This window comes from Natrix helvetica (genome assembly GCF_964273705.1).
Source record: "Natrix helvetica genome assembly, chromosome: 1".
Lineage (NCBI taxonomy): Eukaryota > Metazoa > Chordata > Lepidosauria > Squamata > Natricidae > Natrix > Natrix helvetica.
The window spans coordinates 59,283,673-59,295,775 of NC_138548.1; positions in this window are offsets into that span (position 1 = coordinate 59,283,673).

Sequence of the window (12,103 nt, forward strand, 5' to 3'; positions counted from 1 at the left end):
CTGCATGGTGTGAGGAAGGGTATCCGGCCAGTAAATGCTCAGCTTCATCCAGTTGTACCAACTCTACTCCGAATTAAAGGATTCCAGGGTTGCAAGAAAAAAAAGTTGGGAGAAGATATAAACTGAATGACACCCACAATGTGCTTTGTTGAATTGATACTGACAGGAGTCTGATCACATCAGTTGGGTCATTAGCCCAGCCCAGAATTCAGACATTGCTTGGGGGTGGATTGGTTTCTCATTTCCCTCCCCAATGTATACATATACAGAGCTTAGAAAAGTACCTTTGGTAGTAGGATGAAGATACCATCATGAACAGTAGGTGAAAAAGGAACTATCTATTTGCATTCATATCTGGGCAGGTGCTGAGAATCAAGCCACTCACAGTCGGCATTATCAGTCAATTGCAAAAGGCAGCTTTACTCAGCTTATATCCTGCAGCTTATATCCTGCGACAATACCTTTTAAGATTTCCACATTGGCCTATCCCAGTGCTTGGGAAGACTCAATAGGTGGACAAAATGCTAAATCCAGTCTGAACATCTGGCTGACTGTGCGATGAACAATAAAAACCAAATGACACAAGGGACCAATGTGTTTTTATTTGATTTATTACGGACACACCACCATACTCCAGAAATTTCAGATTCTATTGCTACAAGTTCTAAATAGTAACCTACAGTGAACTGCCTACTAGGTTTTTGGGGATATGTAGATGAAAATGTCATAAAATGGTGACATGTACTAATGGAAATGAATACATACATAAACCTGAAACAAATGATTAATTGCGATATTTTGAAGAATTGCAAAATTAAATCTTGAATTAGACTTGTGCACGTCTATGTTAATACTGTGGAGTTCTTAGTGCTCTCTGGGGTTAGTGGTTTACTTGCAGATATTTCATTATCCACCTAAGTAATATTAGCACTGTGTTAATGCTGTTAGAAGCTATTAAGTTAAAACTTGTAACCTGATCACATTTGCTTGTAGTGTTAGAATGAAACAGTCGTTTCAAGTGATAGATGCTGGAAAAGTAGAACCGTAACCAGCTGATACACGTCTCTGGCCTGCAGTGCATCACCTAATCCAATTGGCTATCTTCAGACATTGCAAACAATTCAGCTGTGGGTTTTGAGGGATGTCTACAGGGTACGGTCAAAAGATCAAGAAGGTGTCTGTAACAGTGCTGTGGAAACTGCTGTTCTTTATGCACATCATGTCTGCAGCACACATACGCAGGTGGAGTTTTAATTGCACCAATTCAGTTACCATCTTGATTTTTCCCCCTTTTTGGCTATACTGCGTAGACAATCTTGTCAGCTTCCAAACCTTGGCTGGTAGAGCAGATCTTATTCTTCACTTCAATAGCAAATCCTTCAGCCAGACCTGGGTGTCCATTACTATGCAGAACTACAAACTGCAAACTGTTCATAGTTTGAAAAATCAATAGAACTTATTTTCTGGGACATATTCAAAAAAATCCTACTTCTATTTTTATTTTTAAATATTTACGTTGATTCCTGAACACTTAAAAGCCACAAAAACAGTGCTATGCACATTATCAAATATGATATGGGGAAATTATATCATTTATAATACTAATATATAACACTATTTAATATATGGTTATAATTAAATGCTTAGGGCTGTACAAGGTTCAGAGACAAAGTTTTCAGCCGCTGAAAGCTTGACACAAAGCTTTGATCAAAATGCCATTTGGAATTGTTCCATAAGATGACATCTGATAGAGAAACAGCATAGGTGTGATAGGTAGGTAAAGAACACCATAAGATATGAAGAACTTCCTCTAAAGAGAATCCCATTTTAACACTTGACTGCAGGCATTGAGGCAGAATGCTGTGTTCACAAGCTCAGCCACTATCTTGCACTGAATCGTTAGTCTAAGTCAGGGGTGTCAAACTCGATTTCATTGAGGGCTGCATGAGCAATGTGTTTGACCTCAGGAGGCTGGCTGGGGGTGGCCAGCTATATGTCACTCGTATTAGGGGTGTCTGTGGTAGCCCAAGAGCTCTGCAAGCAAAAAATAGGCTGTTTCCAGGATGGCCCTGTGGGTCATATCTAAGCACCCTGTGGCCTGGATCTGGCTCCCAGGCCTTGAGTTTGATACCCCGGTCTAAGTAGAAATGGAGAAATACCGTGATGTACAGGGATGATCTCAGGGGTGGGTTCCAGCAGTCACTACTGCCGGTTTGCTTGATGCGTGCTGCGCATGCATGTGCAGTGCATTAAAAATGGCTCTGCGCATGCACAGAAGCAAAAAAACAAAAACAAGATGGTGTGCCAGGCCTGAGTCGCTGCCAGTTCCAGCGGCCCAGGCCACCAAACCACTACTGGTTCAGACGAACCAGTCCGAACCGGTAGGAACCCACCACTGGATCATCTGCTTAAACATATTACAAATTGAAATACGCTTGATGCTCAGCCATTACACACGAAAAGCTTCGACGACAAACCTTCCATTTTATAAGACCTTTGGCATTGTTGCAATAGCTGACCCCTGTGCTTCCTGAGAGCAGCCTACTACCCTCTGCCAGTAAAATTGGTGCAGTATATTCAACAGTGGGTAAATAGCATTGCCTGCATACGGAAAATACTGTAGTCATTGTTCCCAGTATAAGAATAGTTTATTTGAACCCTACCTCTTTGTGATTATTTCTAGATTTGTCCTTCCCAGAGAGGTGAGTGTAAATATAGTATAAAATAATTGGCAAAGGAACAGAGCAAGAGTTGGGTAATCACCTTTATGAATCTTGAAATGAAAAAGTGCTTTGTCACAAACAAAACACTTATAGCAGAAATGAAAAGAACAGGCATTGTTTAAAACCTATTATTTAGAAATATCTAATTTTTAAAGGTTAATTAGTGTAATTTACCCATCTTGAGTTACTGAAAAGGTCCGTATGTATAACCGCAAACATCGGTGTTCAGGCTGTACCACTTTTTTCCCCTGCTGATTCATCCACATCTGTTTTGCTTTTTATGACCACCTAATTGAGGCACAGATTTCTGTCCAATACAGATGGTCTACTGCTGATAACTATTTGCATGCTGCTTATACTATTATTGTACTGAGGTTTATTCAATGGTAAATAAAGGGGAACATAAGAATGGCACACATGGTTCAGCTGGATGGAAGATTAAAATAAATTTGGGAAGAAAATCCACAATAAAGGGAAGTAAATTATTTATCAGTATAGGTGACTGTTAATTGTTCTTTATAGCCAGTTACTCATTCCAAAATAAATTTCATTATTATGGAATCTTAAACTAGCAAACTAGACTTAGATACCACTTCACAGTGCTTTACAGCCCTCCCTAAGCAGTTTACAGAGTCTGCATATTGCTCCCAACAATCTGGGCCCTCATTTTACTGACCTCGGAAGGATGGAAGGCTGAGTCAACTTTGAGCCTGGTGAGATTTGAACTGCTTACATTGCTTGATTTATCCCAAACCATATTTTAGAGCTTCAAGAATGTGTTATACCCCAAATTGTGTTTTTCTTTTTTATTTGGATACCTGCTGGAAGATGTGATTTCTTTTGAGCCTTAGAAAACTGTTGTGGCCCAGTCGTTGCCGTTGCCACTGCCACCAGACTCCGACAGCGAGGTGTCCTCTGAGTCGGCTCAGGAGGAGGTGGGGGACCCTGGACAGGGTTCCGACGCTGAGCAGGGCGCAGAGAGGCTGGTTGGCCACCAGGGGGCGCCTGAGGCATGGAGCAGTGGTGAAAGCCAAAGGAAGGGGGCTCCTGATGTCATGCCTTGGAGCAGTGGGGAGGAGTCACAGGACAGTGAGTCAGATATCAGCAGTGAGCTATTAGATGCTCGTTACCGACGTGCTTCCCGGCGCAAGGAGCAATTGAGCAATTATAGGAGGTAATTGCTCTCAGCTGCTGATAATTAGACTCCTCTCCAGACTATAAAGGGACTGCTTGTGGACACACCCTTTGCAGGAATCAACTGATCATTGGAGTTGGAGAAGCTCAGATCTGTGTCGTACTTTGGCAAGCTGGATTGCTGCCAAAGGGTTTACCTGGATTGCTGTCAATCTGTTCCCTGGACCTTGGCAGGCAGGAGTGCTGCTAAGGTGATTATCTGGAGCTTGGTAGCTGGATTGCTGCCAAGGGGTGTCACTGTAGCTGGATTGCTGCCCAGAGTGCTATCTTGACCTTGGCAGGCTGGATTGCTGCCAAGGTGGAACCTGTATGTCAATAAACATCTTTGAAGAGACTTTGTGTCGGAGTGTCTTGGTATACAAGAGGAGGGGGTCAGAACAGAAAACTAAAAATTTTTACTACATTTTAAATATATTTAACCACTGTTTGCATTTTATGGCAAATATATATCTGATTGTCTATCTAAATGGGGTTGTACTAAATAAGGGGTTTAATTTCAAAGGGAAGAAATACAAGCAATTGTTCTATTACAGAATAGAGCTTATTTGTGGGGTGATGATGGTTAGTGCAAGCAGTGTTTCACGTTTTCTTTGCTACTCAGTCATGAGTAGACCCATTTTAATGTCTTTGAAGCTTTAGATCAGTGCTAGCTAGTTTTCTGAATTAATTCTCCTACACACAGTTGAACCTTGTCAAATGTATGTGTTTTGCCAAATTTCTAAAATTGCTTTATTCAAGCAGTAAGCTAAATATTGCTGTATTTGTCACTCACACCTCTGCTTGCCTCATGAAATTGTCTATTTGAAGGGAAGGCTGATCTTTTTTTAATAAAAAGGGCAAATGATTTGCCCAATTCAAAAAACAGAAGCATACTCTCCATATGAATTGAATAAAGTCTCTGCCTAATTCATGAAATCAGTGATGTCTTTCCATAATTCATGAAATAAGGAAAGCTTTTCATGAATCTGGCAAAGGTTTTCTCCCTCATTTCCTGACATAGGCAACAGCATTTCCAATTTCATTAGGCCAAAAAATATATATGTGGTTTTGAAAGGAATATTTTTTGCTTTGTTCTAAATCATCGCTTTCTTTATAATTAATACAATTAAGGTAACTTTTTTTTTTACATTAGAGAATGTTAAGTTTAATTCATGGTTCAGGAAATTTATCATAAATGATATTTCATATCAATTAATGCATGGTTAAACCAACACTGTACACTATATACAGTACTATTCTAGAATATTCTACAAGGGATAATTTACAGCCATGCCAATAATTTATAGTTGTATACCTACTAATAAATCTACAAGCTCTTTTTTCCAAGACGCCTTTAAGGAATCCTATTTGCTGCAAACTCTTTTTCTCTTCAGAGAGAGAAAGTGTTTAACATCAGCCTTATGCTTACTGGGCAGAAATTTCACATAACTGCACTTAGCATTTGATACCCTCTAGCTATCACAGTGGGGTTTCTATTGATCCTAAGATCCTAGAACATTCCCATATTCACCATTTAGTCAAATGGGACTGCAGCATTCCTTTTTTTTAAATTCCCCAGAATTGCTCCACTCCACTGTGGGAAATTAAGGGAAGACGCTTTTTAAAATTTTCTGTAATGTATTAAATTTAACTTGTAGCTATCTGCAGTGACTGACAGGTGCTCAGTCAATAGGTTCATGAGAAGGCATTCGGCCAAGTCCTTCCTCAAAGCAGTAGCTGACTCTGCATTTGATGGTACAGGATAAAGGCAGGTTAGGGAAGTAGTAGCACTGCTACCTTAATAGAATTATTAATGGGAAGGATCTTTTAAGTTATCCAGCCCAATTCCCTGCCCTGCCTTTCGGAATCCACTAAGCGATCCCATCTAGTGCCCATCTGATAACTGCCAATAAAAGAAAGAAGGATCTACATACCCTGGGAGTCTACCACCTCAACATCAGCAAACAATATCCTGCAGCAACTAAAAAAGTAAATATAATGCTTAACTGCATTACTGAGGTATTAAAATAAGGTTTAATGGCACGGTGTGGCACGAAACAAAGTCAGCATGCCTGGATCTGGGGTCCCAATGCTGGAGGAAAGTGATTATGGTATCATTTCAGTTTGATCATGGGTAGCTTTGCTTCTAAAAAGTGGGCACTGAAAGTGAAGGGATTTAAGCCAACAATGAGCACCCAGTGTGATTAGATAAGCCAGATGTCCAATGGCTACATTGCTTATGACAGGGGTGTCCAAACTTGGGAACTTTAAGACTTGTGGACTTCAACTCCCAGAATTCCCCAGCCAGCATGGCTGGCTGGGGAATTCTGGGAATTGAAGTCCACAAGTCTTAAAGTTCCCAAGTTTGGACACCCCTGGCTTATGAGATTCATAAGCTGCACAAAAAGTGATGGCAGTTTTGAAGCCGTAGTTTGCTTTTGAAAGGGTTGCGATGCCTCAGTGGTTAAAGGCTCTGAGCTTGTCAGCTCGAAAGCTAACAGCCCGGTTTTAGATCTGAGTGCCACGCAATGGAATGAGCTCCCATTACTTGCCCCAGTTCCTACCAACCTAACAGTTTGAAAGAATGTGAGTAGATAAATAGACACCACTTCAGTGGGAAGATAACAGCGTTCCATGTGCCTTTGGCATATAGCCAGGCAGGCCACATGACCACAGAAAGGGTCTTCGGACAATGCTGGCTTTATCTTGGCTAGGAAATAGAGATAAACACTGCCACCTAAACTGGGACATGACTGGACAGGGGAAACCTTTACCTTTTCATCTTGGTTTACATTTACAGCACATTCTGGAAGTAAACCTCAACCATCAAGCACTCTCCAGCTCTATCCATGTCAGCAGAGCTCATGGGGATATCTAGCAGTCTCCTGACGGAATGGATTTCTTTGCTTCCAGCCTAAAGGTGCTTCTGAAATATCCAGAGGCAGTTATACAACCTCAAGGAATTGAGTCTCTTGTCCTCATTACTATTTGTATGATTCCCGGGAATTGTTGTGGTTACATTTCCCTCCCTCCCTCCCTCCCTCCTTCCTCCCTCCCTCCCTCCCTCCCTCCCTCCTTCCTTTTCACAGGCAATCTGGCTAGAGAAAATGCAAAAGAGAAGATTTCATGTGTTGAGGAAACTTTGGGACTGACTAGCTGCTGCTGTTCTTTAACAAGCAGCGGGATTAGAAATTTGGTTGGATTTCTTTAGATAAAGTTGTGTTTTCTTGTATTGCTTTCAAAGGAGAATTTTCTCCTCTAGAGTAATTTTAGGAGGAAAAATAAATAAAATTTACCTAAGCCTTTTTTGATCCTAAAGAAAGCAATGTGCATGCTACTTTCATCCAGCCATTGGTGTGCTTATAAATCAAGAACGAACACATGGTTTATTTCCTCTCTTTGATGTCTAGAAGGTAGAATAAGAGATTAAGCTACCAGTATTGAAATGATTTTATTTTGTGGAATCAGACCAACATTCACAGCTTTTACTGCTGTACCTGTGGACTTAGGATATTCCCTTCACATCATGCGACCTGCAGTGCATAAAAATTACATTAGGTTTATGTACCCAAATTTTGGAGCTGTCTTTAGGCTTCCTTCTCGATTTTGTTTGGATTGGCTAAAAACCAGCTTGCCAAGGCAGAATGGGGAAGAAATGGAGTTCGTCTTAGCTTTTGACTTTGTGTTTACAAAGAATTCTGAATTTCTCTCAGGGCCCTGCCTGAATTTGTGAGATCCTGAGCTGCCCCTGTTGCTGATCAAATGACTTTTGTGGGAGACCACTTCTGGTCACTGAAGGCGACGGACGTAGTTGTCCTCTGTTCGCCTTTCTGGTGAGATGGGCATCCATATAAATTTGCTAAATAAAAAAATAAGTTTATTAAATGAGTAAATAAATAAAATGTTACCATTTCCACAAGTTTCATCAGTTTTACAAATCATTCCTCCATTGTTGGTGTTTTAGTATTTTTTCATCTTTGAACATAACTCCAGTTACCATGAGCAAAGCCAATCATCTGTAAATATTTTGTTTATATACTTCTTTTTTGACGTTCACCTTAGCCATTCTCTTCTAATTAGTTATCCATGTCAGTAAAAACATTTCTGGTTTCACTTGAATGCTAATTTTTGTAATTCTTTGTATCATTATATGTATTTATATCAAATATTCTTTTGTTTTTTCTCTAGTTCACAATGCATAGTAAAATGACTTCATATTTTCCACATTTGCAACACTGATTAAAAGTACCTTAATATATCTTAGCTAAAAATTTTTGGTGTCATTTACTAACAATACATCATCTTGTAAAAATTATATCTCAAATTATAACACAATGTGAATTTAAATTCCCTTTACCAAATTCTCTCCCATTGGTCCATCTGCATATTAAGATCTTAGCTCATTTTTATCATGTCCTCTTTAACTTGTTCTTTTGTTTCAAATCTCATCAAAAGTGTATACATTTTGGCAAGAATATGTTCATTTGTACATAATTCAGCTTCAAATTCAACTTTATTTTTTCCATTCCTATTATGTTACATTACGCTATGTCACGTCAAGTCTTGTTACGTTACATTAGCAGTGTTCCAATATCTAAGGGGCTGCCACAAACAAACGGGGATCTACCTGTTCTAACAAAGGACCTGAAGGCAGGACAAGAAGCAATAGATGGAAACCAATGAAGAGAGAACCAACCTAGAACTAAGCAGAAATTTCCTGACAATTTGTTGTTGTTAGTTGTGAAGTTGTGTCTGACCCATCGCGACCCCATGGACAATGTTCCTCCAGGCCTTCCTGTCCTCTCCCATCCTCTGGAGTCCATTTAAGCTAACGCCGACAGCTTCAGTGACTCTATCCAGCCACCTCATTCTCTGTTGCACCCTTCTTCTTTTGCTCTCTCAGTCTTTCCCAGCATGAGGCTCTTCTCCAGTGAGTCCTTCCTTCTCATTAAGTGGCCAAAGTACTTGAGTTTCATCTTCAGGATCTGACCTTCTAAAGAGCAGTCAGGGTTGATCTCCTCTAGGACTGACTGGTTTGATCGCCTTGCAATCCAAGGGACTCGCAGGAGTCCTGGCAGTTAGAATAATAAATTAATGGAATGATTTGGCTTCAGAAGTTGTGGATGCTCAGACACTGGAGGTTTCTAAGAAGAGACATTTGTCTGAAATGTATAGGGCTTCCTGCCTGAGCAGGGGATTGGACTACAAGACCTCCAAGGTTCCTTCCAACTCTGGTCACTCAATTAATTTTAAAAATTGTATCACTCACTCACACACACTCTGCTACTTGGAATATCTTTAGCTTTTAAAAATGATGGTTTTATAGTATTCCAAAGGTGCACCAAACAGTGGAGATTTGAGCGAACCCACTGTCCTTAAACAGGCTCTGATCAAGGCTGTGAGGTTGGTATTTCATCTGTAGCTCTTGGCACTCTACTTCCATGTCACCTGCAGGTCCCATAAGTCTCTTCATGAAAATTACCTTTCAGATCATAGGTAGATGATCTCTTGATTTCTCCTTGTCTGGAGAAGCTTCACTGGTCCAGACTTGCCACCTGATCTTCTTCAGCATCCTCTGTATTGTTCAGAGATGCATAAGTCTGCCATTTCCTCCACACATAAGTCTATATCACAATTAGTTTTCAATGAGCAAACTTCATGGTTTGTGCACTGAATGCTCAGTCGTCATCAAAACTAATAAAATGGGGGGGGGGGAATCAACTTAGGAGGCCATAGCACCACAACATATGTATTCCTTTTGTTGGTATATTAAATTTATAACTCACAGTTTAGAAACTCAAGGTGGTATGCTATGTTGATACTTTGATAGCTGAAAACGCTAATGATCTGCAAGCTCTAGTAATGAAAGTCAAGGAGTGCAGTGAAAAACTTGGAGTAAGATTAAATATAAAAAAGACCAAAATAATGACAAGTACATCAATTCACTTAAAATTGAAAATAAAAATGCAGAAGTGGTAAATAACTTCTGCCTTTTAATATTAATTATAAAAAGTAAAGGAATTATCAGCAGCCAAGAAATTTGCTAAATTAGACTAGGGATGAAGGCCTTGGAATAAATATTTAGATAATGTGACATGTTTATATCTACAAAGATCAGGATCATGCAGTCAAGTGGTTTTTCCTGTGACATTCAGTGGAAGCAAAAATGTGAAGAAGCAGGATAGAATGAGTACTGATGCTTTTGAATTCTGATGCTGGGGAAGACTTTTGAGAATACTATGGATAGCCAAACAAATAAACCAGGGGTGTCAAACTTAATTTCATTGAGGGCCGCATCAGGGTTGTGTTCAGAGGTGGGTTCCTACTGGTTTGGTCCAGTACGGCCGAATAGCTAGTAGAAATCTGGCGTACCTTTCCGAACCGGTAGTAATGGTAGCCTGGCCACACCCCCGAACCGGTTCTCCCGGCGTTTTGGGTTTTGCTTCTGCACAAGCACAGAACAATTTTTATTGCACTGGTTGGCCGATGCTCGTCCTGTCTCACCTTCGCCATGTGGATCCACAAAATTGCCTCCTCCTGGCTCCTGCTTACACACAGGTAAGCGGCATTCGCGTTAGCCTAGATTTTTAAAGCCTTTTTCCCTGCTGGTTTGCCTGAAGTAAAGTAAAAAAAAAGCTTCTGACAACCATGGGGCTCAGCTGTGAGACACATGATCACCAGAAGCTTTGTTTGTACTTTTTAAAGCCTTTTTTACCTGCTGGTTCAGGAAAGGGAAAAAAGGCTTTAAAAAGTAAAAGGGAGGAAGGGAGGGAGGGAAGGGAGAAAGAAAGAGAAAGAAAGAAAAAAGAGGGAGGTGTTAGAAGGAAACTCACTTTTCAGCCAGGAGATTCAGCAAAGGAGAAAAACAAATGCTGTCACTTTAAATTGGAATCTCCAAACTGTGCATGGCTGGCTGTAGAATTCTGGGAGTTGAAGTCCACAAGTATTAATTCTGCAAACTTTGGAGACCCCTGCTTTAAGTTGAAAAGCTGCTCAGAATGAGGTTTTTAATTGCAGAAGCCAAGTGACATTCAGAAGTTTGTTTCTGGGTCAGCTGAACAACAAACTGGATAAAAGGAAGGATTCTTATATGGTTCTATGTTTTTAAAGTTTTGGGGTTTATGCAATATGGGCTTTGTGTTTCTAAAAGGGTTTGGATGATTCCCTACTTGTGTGAATGTAGCCAAACTTTCTATAGGCTCATTATCTCATTATCTCTATCTGGCAGGAATGTGGAATGAGCCTCATGCAGGTTTCTTTGTTAGCAGCTTGATTTTTCCTTGCTTTTCTGGGAGTCTTTTCTTATGAGTAATATTTTATTTTGGGGGGGGGGGTTGTTTCCCACAGAGGGAAGGGAAAGAAAGAAAGAAGGAAGGAAGGAAGGAAGGAAGGAAGGAAGGAAGGAAGGAAGGAAGGAAGGAAGGAAGGAAAGAAGGAAGAAAAAAGCAGCACAGCAATTTAGGGCTAGAAGGCTACTTGGAGGTCATCATCCAACCCCCTGCTGCAGCAGGAAGCCTTACATTGTCTGGATTATTTTGCTTCCTCTAACAGAGAGGAAAATTGCCAGAAAGGAGAAGGAGTTTACTAGGACAAGGCTGCCATGTAGAGGAAGGCAGAGATAGTCCTTGTCTTATGACTACAATTGAACCCAAATTTTGGTTGCTAAGCAAGAGCGTTGTTAAGTGAGCTTCACCATATTTTACCCAATCCATGACATCTCCTGGTGAGTGACGTCAAGTTGGCCACGCCCACCCAGTCACATGACCCACCAGCTATTCCCACCCAGTCACATGCCCACCCAGTCACATGACCATGGAGCCACACCCTCCCAGTCACATGACCAACAAGCCATGCCCACCATCACATGACCAACAAGCCATGCCCACCAAACAAGCCACGCCCACAGAACCAGTAGTAAAAAAAATTGAAACCCATCCCTGGTTGTGTTTGACATTTGGTGGAGGGGCCACAGGGCATGGCCAGGGTGAGTGTGGCCAGCTTTACATCAGTTTTCGGTCACGACGGCATCCTGCAGCCCCCTGCCAGTGAAAACTGAGTCTGGGGGCCCCGCACACAACTCCCCCAAGCTCAATTTTTGCTGGCAGAGGCACCACAGGCCAGTCTTTTGCTGTTTCCAGTGTGTCCCTGCGAGCCAGATCTAAGCAACCTGCAGGCCGGATCCAGACCACGGGCCTTGAGTTTGACAG